The 14,183-nt window shown below is 36.0% G+C and overlaps 1 protein-coding gene across 1 annotated transcript in view; it reads right to left on the bottom strand.

The window, feature by feature from the left end:
- LOC119773038 (EGF-like repeat and discoidin I-like domain-containing protein 3) overlaps positions 1 to 14,183 on the bottom strand; it is a 158,973-nt gene that overhangs the window by 47,673 nt on the left and 97,117 nt on the right. The gene's annotated exons all lie outside the window — the stretch shown is intronic.

The following is a 14,183-nucleotide window of genomic DNA, read 5'->3' as shown; positions in this document are numbered from 1 at the left end:
CATTACTGGCAGATATGTGCATAGGTTTAACAGTGCATTCTGAAGCCATGCACATTGCTGTTCCCTTCGCTAGATATTTTCTACAAATCATTTACAAATGTTATTTTGTTGTTGTTGTTATTTGTGTTAATAACTTTTTCATGTGGTGTAACATTTGTTTTCATTGTGTGATCTTCGCCAGGTACTGTAACTAGAGAAAAGAAGGCAATATTGACCTAAAGAATCATATCAGTAATCATTTAACGTAATGTCAAAAATAACAGGTTAAAAACTTGCACCTAGCTAAAACCTACAAAAAAAATATATAAATAAATTAGGCATGAAAAAAAATTTACAAAGACAGTTGTCATGGTCCTGGTCTGATTGTTCCTGTTATCCATTTGTTGTCCTCTGCTGCCCTCTTGTGTCCTCCCTTCCTCTGTTTCTCTGTCCTGCCTTCACCTCTGCCTACTGGTCTCTGCGTTTGGGTCCTCCATACAAACACCGATTCATGACAGAAGGATCCAGCCAACAACATGGACCCAGCAGAGAACCAGGCATGTGAACTCCTCAGCCCTCCCCATCTACAGGAGTCTGACCTGTGGAGCTTTTTTTATGGGGAGAGAGAAGATTTTTTTTTGTTCCTGCCACTGCCATCAGCTCCAAGAGCCCCTCGGCGGGGGCTCCAAGCCTCCAAGGCCCCTCAGCGGGCGCTTAAAGCCTCCAAGGCCCCTAAGCGGGCGCCCCAAGCCTTCAAGTCCCCCTCCATGGTGGTTCCTGTGCCGCAGTGGGCGGCCCCTTCGGAGGCTGTTCCTGAGCCGCAGTGGGCGGCCCCTTCGGAGGCTGTTCCTGAGCCGCAGTGGGCGGCCCCGTCCGAGCCTGATCCTGTTCCTGAGCCGCAGTGGGCGGCCCCGTCCGAGCCTGATCCTGTTCCTGAGCCGCAGTGGGCGGCCCCGTCCGAGCCTGATCCTGTTCCTGAGCCGCAGTGGGCGGCCCCGTCTGAACCTGTTCCTGAGCCGCAGTGGGCGGCCCCGTCTGATCCTGTTCCAGAGCCGCAGTCGACGGCTCCCTCTGAGCCTGTTCCAGAGCAACAGAAGCGGAGGCGGCGTCCTCCCCGGCGCATCCTGCTGAAGCGGGGGCGGTGTCCTCCCCGGCGCATCCTGCTGAAGCGGAGGCGGCGTCCTCCTCGGCGCATCCTGCTGAAGCGGAGGCGGCGTCCTCCTCGGCGCATCCTGCGGAGGCGGCGTCCTCCTCCTAGGTTTCTGCTGCATTGGAGACGCCGGCCTCCAGAGCGTCTCTCTCAGCTCCGGCCCCACGGCCGGCCTCCAGAGCATCTCTCTCAGCTCCGGCCCCACGGCCTCCAGAGACTTTTTGTTTCCCTCGCCCACCCTGGGTGGGTTGTTTTGATTTTCGGACTCTTTTCTGTTTTTGTGCCTGATTCCCCCTCCGCCAACCCTGGGTGGGTTGTTTTTAGTTTCTGGACATTTTAGGGCGTCTGGGATCCGCCCTTAGGTGGGGGGTACTGTCATGGTCCTGGTCTGATTGTTCCTGTTATCCATTTGTTGTCCTCTGCTGCCCTCTTGTGTCCTCCCTTCCTCTGTTTCTCTGTCCTGCCTTCACCTCTGCCTACTGGTCTCTGCGTTTGGGTCCACCATACAAACACCGATTCATGACAACAGTATGGATATTAGAGCAACGACATAGAATCATCTTGATTCATAAATGACAGGCTGAGAGAGCAGATATGATAATGGAAATTGACAAAAGTAATAATAAGAAAAAATACATAAAATAGAATTCATGACTCAGAATATTTATAGACATATATATGTAAATATTAATAAATAAAACAAGTAAACAAGCCTGATGGAGCTCCTGAAATAAACTGTTGCGCAAAACATTGAGAGATTCAATTAATCAGGTGTTTTCTGTAATGTTCAAGAAATGTTCAGTCAGATTTCTGCACCTGTTGACAGGTATGATGTTTCACTGTTCATGAGCAAGGTTCTTTAATTTGTCTAATACTGTTTGTTTTTTAGAATTTTTTCTTGAAGAAAATTTCAAAAGCGATATATTATTTTATGAAATTATCATAATTTTGTAAATTTTCACTTATTATAACTTCTTTCAGTTTTGTGTTATTTGATTACTAGTATGAATTTATCATTAACTTTAAAGGGAAGATGGGTAAACTTTCAGGTAAAACTCTATGAACTAAAAAGTATTGATTTCATTGGGGGAAAACTCTCCTTGTTAAATAAAGTAGAGTGGTGTATTGATGACCTGATTTCTAAAAACTCCCATAAAAAAAAAAAATAAATAAATGAATAAAGTAATGAAAATGTTTGACATAATTACAAAGACAATATTCAATAATGATGCCTCAATACAACACAACTTACTCACACTACCTGTGACAAACTGACAAGCAAGTGAATTACTATTGAAATAGGCATCGGTAAAGACACTGTGACAGCTCAGGAAGAATATGATAATACTATAATTATAATCAATATTGCTAAATTAGGTGATTGACATTAACAAATACTTGTCCTTTGGCACTAAATCTCAAGATGAAAAGATGGTTAAATGCCTGATAAGTACTGTGATTAAACTGGATGGTTTCAGCTAATTTAGTTTTATTCAGAATGAATCCTGCATGTTAAACAAGAGAATGAAAAAAGAAAGAAAAAGGAAAGGTTTTAGGAATTATAAAGACTTCTTTTTTAAGGGAGCAACATTTCCACTGAGATTAAAAATGGCTCAATTAAAATAGTTTTGAGGCTTTAAGAAATCTCTTTGCAGTATTCTGAAAATACAAAGATAGCAGAAAACAATGTTTAATCATATTTAGCATTGAAAAGCAAACAAAAAAGCAACAGTTTTCAATTATTTTTCCCTCTACCCATAAAAACAAATAATTTTATTCCGAAATAATTCTGCTCTGTCCACAGGCGAGCACCCTTTTGATAAACATAATGTTGGGTTTGCAGCTTTCAAGTAATAAATGATTAATCGTAACTGGAGTATAGAGACTGTAAAACATGCCACTTAGAGCAGTAACTATACTAAGATTGTAAAAACTATATAAATATTTAGCATTTAAGGTAATAAAAAGTTTTCCATCTGTCAATGTATTCTATCCAGAACTCCTTAAGTAGAAAAGCTTTAGTTTCACCTTGTTTAAGTCTGTAAAAAGTCTTCTTTATGTAACCTTTTGCTATCCAATTATTACTCAATTAATCGGAAAAAAAAAATCGAGAGATTAATCGATAAGCAAAATAATTGTTAGTTGCAGCCCTACTGTAAATGTAGTAAAGTAACAAAGTTTTTATTTTGGTGTGGCATTTTCACATTCTTCATTGCACTCCCTAAGATATAGACTAGGAGCTTCCTGTCGGCATTCTAGAATAACGTATATAAAAGCCTCAGCTCTTCACATATACAGTACTTGGTACCTAAGATGACAAAACATTTTAACAATACACCAGACTGCAGCAGCTTTCATAAGTCTGAGTAATGTATTGCGTCTCTGTTTTCTACACTCTTTGTTCATGATCTGTCAATACTTGTTGGAAATAGAGCCATGTGGTGTGCAATTCTGGGAAGCTCATGAGAAAGTGAGAAAGCTGATGTCAGTTGATGACAACTCTCATCTTCTCGTGACAAAATGTGAAGGCCTTTGGTGATCAAGCAGTGGAGCCTTTTTGGAGCGATCAGAGAATGCTCACAGACAAATGGTTGAAAAAAGAGCTAAAGGACGCCTCAGCTTAAAGAGTAAAGACCATCTTTCAGTATTGGTTGCAACCCTGTATGTTATTCATGAAACACATGCAACACTTGTGAAACTGATTGACACCTCTGGTAAGAGTGTCTAAAAACCTCAATATAGAGGAACCTTTATTGCAGCAACATTTTGCTAGACTATAGCCTTCTTTTGATTTTAGTACATATTAACTTTTACTGTGATAGTGATGCAGTGAAGCAGCATTGGGGCTTAGAAGAAGAACAGAAACATAAAGGATGTGGTTGTATTTTCATAGTGTTGAAAGGGTAAGAAAATAGATGGAATATTGGTAAATATCAGTCATGTTTCATCACAACAATATGATAATCTAAATTGGCCCAATTTTGATTATTGGTTCACTCCTTAATGAGAAAGAACAAAGAAATGAAAAACTGGTCACAAGAAAACTATGAAGTGGGAGAGCAGGTTGGATGTGAACTATGACTTTAATAGTGGGAGTGAAATATAAATAAACCCTGTAAACATACAAAAATATCACAGTGAACCAGTACAAAAACCTTTTTCTCATTGAAATAAATAGTTTCTTCCAACCTTATTTGACTGTTTAGAGAATCAAAATGTATTTGCCATTTAATATATCTAACCAAACATAACTCTTGAATTAGACATAGACATGGAACTCTCAGAACCTCAGTAATTTGCTGAACCTTACTTTCACGGTCATTTCATTTCATTTCCATTTTCTCAATAGAGTAAGAACCTCTTGCACCTATTAAAAGCCTTGTCACTAACAAGCCTCAGCTGGACTAATTGTTGGTGATCCTTCACATGTTTAATGGCAACTCAGAAATGCACCTCTGTCCCTTCATTGCTAATCGAGATTAATTTCCTAGTTTAAATGCAACATCAATGGAAGCATCATCACTGTGTAGATTGCGTGTCTCCACAAAAGCAGCTGTGCGTGATTTTTAGAGTGGAAGGAGTAAGGAAATGCTCTATTGAAACTACTTAAAATGTTTGTGAGGAATTAAAAAAAATCTACCCCTGAGAAATAAAGAAAATTCCCCCTCAACTGCACTGAAAACACTGTTAGCTGTTCTTAATGAGATGAATCAGAGGCCTACATGTATATCATTTTAAACTGTATAGTTACAAAAATGTGCTATACTTTCCTTTCTTTGATACTGGGTTAGGTTTGAAATCAATAGGGTCAATCTTGCAAGTAGGACACTGTCTTGGTGTAGAGCAAAACTGCTCTAGTATACAGTATGTAGGAAACCAGCTCATTTATTTGGGATGCAAAAAAACCCAAAAAACAGGGAGCTCTAAAACAATCCGACAAACAATAATAGTGTCACAGTTTTCTACTGGAGGATAAAATGTTGATGGAATACAATAAAGTCACATTTACCACACTCTTATCTTTCCAGCTTTCATTTTAGTATAGTCTGTGCATGCTACGTATCTTAGCCACTAGAAGTCTAACATAAATGTAGGTTTTAAGTAGATTGAAGGCTTATCCAACAGTCTATGCATGCATATTCACGCATGATCCTTGGAATTAAATATCCTGCCAAATAATGCAATTTCGATGAAGATATCTATATAAAATAACACTAAAGAGAATTAAAAATAGCCAATTTTAATATCTGATGTAAATTATATATATTTTTTTATTTCCTTAAATTCTAAAGACAACACGTTATCATTAAATTTAACTGCAGGCTGCAGGCCCAGATTTGAGTTACTGTCTGTGGCTGAGCTGCAGCAGATTGGTTCATTTACATCAACAACACTGAAGCCATCTAATGAACACTTAACATTCTTACTGTTTGTAATTAATATTTTTCAATAAAGGCACCTTAAAGCTTTACCAGCATGTTGTAAACAAGCTGAGTAACTGTTATTTGACAACAGCAGCCTTCTGCTAAAAAGACAACAGACCTCCTGGTAGCTAGTTTCCTTCCATTTGCATTTTTAAGACCACACATAATTCCATATCCAGTCTAATCAAGCCGACATGCCAAACATCGCCTTCACAAAGACACAAACATAGAATGGTCAAGGTCAAAGGAAATCTACTATTCATTGATTACAAACTGATATTACAACAGCCGAAAATTTATCATCATCAAAATAATCTGATTCTTTTTTAAAACTATAGGAATTGTGACCCTGTAGTGATAAAATATATTACAATGGTGAATAAGATTTATTTTTATTGCCTTTATCTTACAGACTGCATGTTTGGTGTGTGAAGTGATAAAATCTTACTTCTATGATGAATAGAAGAATAGAGCTCACTACCATGAAATATACTTGAAGAAGAAGAAACTGAAGTCTGGATAGGATTCCAACCTCGTCATCTCCTGACACATGCAAACAGCCATGGCATTTTTTTAATTAAAGCTTTTTCTGAGGGTCAAATGTATTTAAAGCTTTAGCTGAAAAGCTACCCAGCACACATTACAGGCTTATTTTTATTAGCAACAGCTACATTTCCAAGGACATAAGTGATAGGAATTTACTTTAGGAATATTGGTCTAACTGTCATGTTAACATGTCGGTCTGAATATTCTGATCAGATTTGGCAGAAAATGTATTAAATTGTTCTCCGACTGAGTGGAGTCAATATGCTGATAGACAATCTGATGGGCATGCATGTATCGCCAGGATTTTATCAGAATGAAGCAGGCCGACAAGAGTGTGTATGTGCGCTCTGTGTCAATATGACCTACAGTATTTCCACATTTTCTGGCTGATCACTCTGCCTAGCTGTATCCAGCCATCTCTTTTATTGTGATGACTTTTGTCCATTTAAACAGTACAATCCGATCACTGTTTATTTTTCACTCTAATACATTTTAATTTGATAGTGATAATTCCTGCATATAATATTTCATGTCAGTACTTTTAAATAGCCTAGACTTCCCCCATCCACTTGGGCAACCTCCTCCAGGAGAGTCCATAACCTGAGAAATATAGTCCCTTCAGCTTGTCTTTTGTCCTCATCTTGGTCTCCTCCTGGTGGGACACACCTCAACAGAGGATAGGGAACACCTCACCAGAGAGGTGTCCAGCAGGTATCCTAACCAGATGCCTGAGCCACTTCAATTGGCTCCTCTCGACTTGGAGAAGCAGCAGCTCAAATCTGAGTCCCTCCTGGATACTGATTTTCTCACCCTATCTTTAGGGGAGAGAAACTCTGCATAGAAAACTCATTTCAGTCACTTGTATCCAGGATTTTGATATTTAGATCAACACCCAAAGCTTGTGACTATAGATGTTGCGTTTGTTTTGGGAGTTGGCTTGTTTTGGAGTTTTAATCACATGTTTTTGTAGCTTTTTGTTGGTTTACTACGTGTTTGCAGAAGTCCTCCATCATCATTTCTGCTTTTATTATTACCCAACAAAAGTCCTCAGGTCTGTTGGTTAGGTTGATACCAAAAGCAGCCTTATGCTGGCTCTAAAGTTTTTTAATCAATTGTAACAGAAGTGGATGTTAATCCTTGATTTTCATAAATATGTTCACAGAACTAAAAACATTTGAAAATCATAGTCCTGCATGTCCCTAGATAAAACAGGTAATTCTTATTTACAGAAGATTTACTTTTAATAAACTCATCTTTATCGTGTCATGTTAGAATCTCACTATGCTGAGATTGAAATAACCATAGACAACATTATTATAACATAATCTTGTAGCAGCAGTAATGTATTTGTGTTAAATAAAAGTGTGTTAGTGATATATATATATATATATATATATATATATATATATATATATATATATATATATATATATATATATATATATATATATATATATATATATATATATATATATACATGTATATATATATATATATATAAATTGCTTTTAAACTGTTATTCTAAACATAACAACTGAGATTTAGTTAGCCTTTTGGTTATAATGTTGCTTAAATGTCAAATATGTGGAAAACACAAAGAGATGTTAAAAGAGGAAACAGACTTAATCATGACCACTTTATGCATGTGTGTACTGTAGTTTTAATTTAATCCCACCCCTGAAAAAACATGTAACCTAGAAATACAAAAGGTGCAGGATTTGTTATTCCTAAACGGTTCAATATAATCCGTGGTTGGAGTTCTCAAGCAAAAGTGTTATCTATTCAATAATGGACCTATATTTACAGTGATGAAAGACTGAGGTGCAGAAGAACTGGAACAAACAGTGCAAATCAGGTTACTGCTGTATGTGCATAATGTTTTTAGCACATAGGGAAATAGAAATCATGGAACTTAAGGTTCAAAGGTATTTATTCACTTACTGTCATGTTACATTTGTATAATAAAGTCTGATAAAAAAAAACTGTTTATAGATCACATTTCTGCCACAGGAAATTACAAAATTGTTTAATATTCTACAAAAAATAAAAGCTGAAAGCTTTTTAGAGAGAGAAAAAAAATGCATTTTTTTTCTCTTTGAGGCAATTTCAACTTGCAGCTTTGTGACTGGAAAATGATTTATTTAGGTTTCAAAATTTAGATTAACTAACAAGGTTTCATTCCAAGCTTGGGTCTAAAAGACAAGGATACATTTGTTTATTTTTTATTGACCTACTTACTTATGCCGTTCACAGTCTGATTAACCATCTGTCCTAATAAGGCTTGGTTGTCAGATTGTAAGTACCTTTTCATAAGATAACCTTTAATTATGTATAAAACTTACTTTTCATTAGGTCCTCTTAAGAAAAATTATTGGAGCACCCGATGCACTTAAAAAAAAAAAAAAAAAAAAAAAACATTTGTAGTTTTTCAATAGCAATATAGGAGATGGTGTGCACACACATTAGCAGCCATTCAAAATTTCCTCACTTCCCTTGATTGGCCCTTAGCTGGTCCCCTACAAATCCATTTTTAACATCTATATTTTCACTAAAATACTCCTTCTGTCATGACTTGTGGACATTAACATCCAAAGAAAAGCTTCACCTTCTGGTCAGACCCTTTAATTCAATAAAATGGTGGAGTCAAATAAAAAAGAATATGCAAGAGGGGGTCACTCCAGTGGCTGGAAGTTGGAAACTGAAGTTTGACTGGGAAGGGCCAATTTAAATGGCTGCTACTGTATAAAAATGTGCTCTGGTCAGAGAAATTCAAAATTCACTTTTTTGGTTTAAATGTAAAATGCAAATGAACATTTATTTTTACTAGGACAGTGAAAGAATTGAAGCTACAATTTAATGGTTTATGTCTGAGCATACTAATGTGTTTAAACAATCTTGCCAATATATAGACAGCAGCAAAAACTGAAGATTGCTCTTTGCAGAATGAGCCTGGTCTGTTTTATAAAGATGAGTGAAAAGAAATGTCTTTGGAGTGACAGGCTCTGTTAACCCTGGGCTATGGATAAAAATACCTTTCCACATCAACTTACATAACTCTTTTTTACAGCTATCTTACAAAGCTATAACCTTGGAATTGTTTTGTGGTCAGGAAGACACATTTCTGTGTAGGTGAATCATCCTTAAGTTTTCACTAACAATGCCTTTATTTAAAGAATAGAACAGCGACAGACCTATAGTTCATTTTCAAACAATGTTAAAGACAGCTTTATTTATGTCATGATACCTTTTTCTAAGAACCCAGATTGACATACTGTTTATTGGCTATGGTAGAATGTTGCATGGATGGGAACAGGCTTCCTTCTTGAATAATATGGTTCAAATTTTGGTGTCCAAAACTGTAAGAGACTTAATCTAAAAGTATTTTTAATAATTTAAATTTTATATTGGTTTACCAGTTAAAACTCAAATTAAAAATATATCAAAATTGTAGAAACATTGCAAAGTATGAAAAAAGTCTGAAACTACAATTGATCAGCCCCCCAGGAGACAAAAAGGCATGTCATAAAGATTGAGGCATGAATGTTTAAAATGGCTCGATTTAGCCAGAAATCAAAATTGCAATTTTTTTTTTATTACAAAAATTGCGATTTTATTTAGAATTTTCTATTCACTAAAAAAAAAAAAAAGCCTGTAGGGTGTTTACTTGAGGGCTTCATTTATTACATGACATTAAAAATGTTTAAAGTCCATTGTCACAAGACTTTACCATTACTGCTGCTTAGAAAAGTGCTTACTTATGGCATGAATCCATGGATCTACACACCAGCTGCAACTCTCTTCCTTTTATGTCATGCTAACAGCATTAGCACCACCTATACAGCTGGAGTGAGAAAGTCAGTGTTGCACACTTTTTAAATCAATGTACAGTAACTTCACCAATATTGGAGGCCACAGCAATTGGAAAATTGCACTGAATTGCAATTGTAAATTTTTGATTGAATTGCAAATGCTATAACTGCTCAGCCATAGTTAAAACTGCTAACAATTAGGAGTAAAATGATGATACTACTAGAGCAGTTTGCTCTTTGCAAATAAATGATAACATCAAAAGTTGTATTTTTAAAACTTTTAGCTGCAGTCAGCCATTTAAAAGAATAGAAGATGCTGATGTGGAACAATTCAAAAATAAGTTTGAAACCACTAAATTCAATATTCATGCTCTATCAGTATGTCTGTAAGGCAAGGCAAGGCAAGGCAAATTTATTTGTATAGCACAATTAAGTACAAAGACAATGCAAAATGCTTTACATGATTAAAATATAGGAACATAAAACAGAATCAAAGCAAGTAGGAAAAAATAAAAAAATAAAAATAAAATAAAATAAAAAATGCAGAAACAAAAAAGATTATTAAAAACAGTTGGATTAAAGAAAATGAAAAAGTTGAACTAATGCTGTTTTAGTTGAACTGTTTAACTAGAACAGTCGAAGGCAATCCTAAACATATGTGTTTTTAGTCTTGATTTAAAGGAACTCAGGCTTTCCGCACTTTTACAGTTTTCTGGAAGTTCGTTCCAGATTAATGGAGCATAGGAACTAAATGCTGCTCCTCCATGTTTAGTTCTAGTTGTAAGTATGCAGAGCAGGCTGGAGCCAGGAGGGTCTGGAGGGTTAATACACTGATAGCAAGTCTGTGATGTATTTAGGTGCTAAGCCATTCAGAGATTTATAGACTAACAGAAGTATTTTAAAGTATATTCTCTGAGATACAGGGAGCCAGTGTAAGGACTTTAGAACTGGGGTGATGTGCTCTACTTTCTTAGTCTTAGTGTGGACACGGGCAGCAGCATTCTGGATCAGCTGTAGCTGTCTGATCCACTTTTTAGGCAGACCTGTGAAAACACTGTAGCAGTAATCGAGTCGACTAAAATTAAAAGCATGGATTAGTTTTTCCAGATCATGCTGAGACATTAGTCCTTTAATCCAACCTTGTAATTGTCTTTAAATGCTTTTGGAGGTTCAAGTCTGAATCCAGCACTACATCTAGATTTCTGTTATATAACTTAAAACCATAAACAGAAAACAGTGAAACACTGTCGAATTAAAACATGGTTGACTCTGCTCTTGTATCTTTTTCTTCATATAACACATACAAATTGACCAACATGACAATCTGACAATCAAAATTCTGGCAGATTTTTTTAAATAATGAAATAATCTCATGTTTGCTCCTCATATCAAAATACGTTTTGTCATAAATCAAATTGCATTATAAATTAAGAGAAAGTCATTTCGTTCTGGATTGTGTTCACACGTACATCTACGCATTTAACTAAGCCTGGCCATATATAATCGAATAGAAAGCAAAAGTGATTTCTGCATCCAAACATTATATCTAATGTAACTTTCATTAAAATATGTGTAGACCTGCTTAGCCGTCAGACGTGATTTGTATTGTTTCATTTTTCCAACGCAGCTGGCTGAAGCAATATCTTGCTGATATTGGTGAGACCGGCAACATATTTCCCTTGAGTGTTCAAATGCAATTTTGCAAGCTGGATGTGGTGCGGCTGTGAAAACTCCCATTCACATAGGTGTGTAAACCTTCTACAAGTACTCACAAATCAAAGTTCCTAAAAAATGTAAAAACAAATATGGTGTTTACATATTTTGCCACAAACACCCAAAGGCTATATCTATCTAAGAACACTGTTTTGTTCTTGCTCAAACTGATAAATATATTAAGGCTTAAGCGGGTGAAGGAATTAGGTACTGTCTGAAACCTTATGGTGCTGTGTCAGATAAAACGGAACATAAAAAAGAAGAAAACCTAACAACCTAATAGAGTTGTCACCTCTCACTATTAGGCACATGCAAACAGACACACCACATCAGCTCACCTCAAAAAGGAACACCACTCGACTGCTTAGCTTAATCCCAAAGCATTGTCATGCCTGTAAACCTCCACACTCGTGCCCCAATTACACAAGCCCTTTGTATAGAACCCACAATGCCTGTAGCATCATGCGCATCATCCCACGTGGCATTATTAAAGTCAAATGCACCTTGTGAATATTTTATACCCATTTTTTCACACCTGAGTACCATATTCTCAAGCCTCCTTTCCTTTATTTTCTGTTACTATGTGAAGACTTTCTTTCCATGCTATCCTGATGCTTTGCAATATTTTTCTAGTCTTCTTTGCCTTCTTGTTTCACTCTCTGCCTATTACTTCTCTGTAAAACAAAATATTCATGCTTTAAAGCTTGCTTTCATTGCAACAGTCATGCAAGATTAAGTTATTTTATACCAGCCTAAAATAAAACAACAAACTAATAGGGTACTAAAACTAAATTCTAATTCTTTTTGAATTTGTATTCCCCTTTATGGCGGACTGAGCTATCTTTTGGATGAGAAATATCCAACAGAAGCTCAAAATATATCAGTTGATCATGCAAGAGTGAAAAAAGGGGTGATAAACCAGAAGTGAGAGAACCTTATTAAATATCCAATGAATGTCAGGTGGCCAAGGTAAATCCAACTAATGTAAGTTATGGAAAAGAAATAAAATGGTTACACTTAAAAAAACAAGCACCAAAACCATCATTTATAAATGGTAAAGACACCATTTATCAATTCCTAATTTATTTATTAATGTTTTTACTATTTTCAAAAGGTAAATAGATCATTTATTAAGGTATTAACCCCATTGATATTATGGTAAGGGTAAGTCCAGCATGACAGGGCAAGTTAAATAAATAAAATAAAAAAAAAGGCTAGGTTCAGTTCTAGGTCCCCTGATGTTAGGTCTAGGTCTAAACTAAAATGGCAGGAGAATTTAAATTATTCAGATTAGTGTTAGGAAAGAAACCCACTGATGTTAGGATTTACTAACTTGGAAGGGCAATATGATCTATTTACCTTTTATAATTATTTTAGATGCAGTTTATAAATGATTATCAAACATTAATAAACTATATCTTAATCATTAATAAATGGCCTTTTTACATTTATGAAAGAAGGCTAGTGCATAGTGTTACCAATTACTAATTACTGTAAAGGCCGTGATCTAGTACTGTATATTTTGTCTTTTTTTCCATTATTGAATAAATTGTATATGACACAATTTGAGAAAAGTGGGAACCATTTGGTGGAGCAGAAAACACAGAAAAACATGAAATTCTGAGAAAGTACATATATTTTCATTTTATTACAAAATGTACAAGTTGAAGATTTAAGCTAACAACTCAGTGCTCTAAACGACACTTTAAGAGGTTTTAAAATGGTAAACGTTTAAACTTGGCCCGTTTTCAAGTAATATCTCCCTCTGCCACATCTGCATATTGGGAGGAGAGAAACCCAATAAGCTCAATACCTTAAAGATCACCGGCAAAACAGATCCTTAAAGAAGATATTTCCTTTTTACAACTATAAAGACCTATAACAACTAATTTAAAAACTGCCCTTTATTTTATGCATGGGTAGCTTTTTAAAAAATAAGTGTTTTTTTTAGGAAAACTATTACATTGCATTGAAATTTAGGAAGACATTCGCTCTTAGAGTAAACTGTTTGATAGAGATCAAACGGCATTACATCTGCAAAATAGTTATGAGTTCGTAGGGTGTGCCAACAGTGAGAGCAGATTGTTAAACCCTAGGTATTCCACCATTGGTCATCTACGTGTTGAATTAAATTGTTTTTTTGTTTTTTTTTTTGTTTTTTTTACTAAATATCACACACATCGAGGCAGGCGCAGGACATTCTGTGCTGTTTTACCTGCTGTCTGATCTGTTTGTCTTTTTTTTTTTCCCTTTCCTGCAGTGAGCCTTGATGACTCAACAAAGTCCATAAAGTGCTTGTTTTTAAATGTCATAGTAAATTTGTTGTGTTCAGGCATTTTGATCTGCTTCACTCTCAAGGTACTTTCCTTTGCAAGATGCTAACTTTACATTACTCACAAAGCACAAAAGTCCTTAGGATTTGCTCCAGCGTGTTTGCATAGTGGATATAATGCATACCGGGCCTGCAGGTTATAAAGTAAAAAATACAGGTGATTTTTTGTGAACAGCATTGTAAGACAATAACCAACATTCATTGATGAGATACTTTTTTCAATGCCAATG

The sequence above is a fragment of the Cyprinodon tularosa genome, unplaced genomic scaffold (genome assembly GCF_016077235.1).
Source record: "Cyprinodon tularosa strain WSP-4 unplaced genomic scaffold, ASM1607723v1 ctg74, whole genome shotgun sequence".
NCBI classification, from domain to species: domain Eukaryota; kingdom Metazoa; phylum Chordata; class Actinopteri; order Cyprinodontiformes; family Cyprinodontidae; genus Cyprinodon; species Cyprinodon tularosa.
This window is presented reverse-complemented; position numbering and strand designations above follow the sequence as displayed.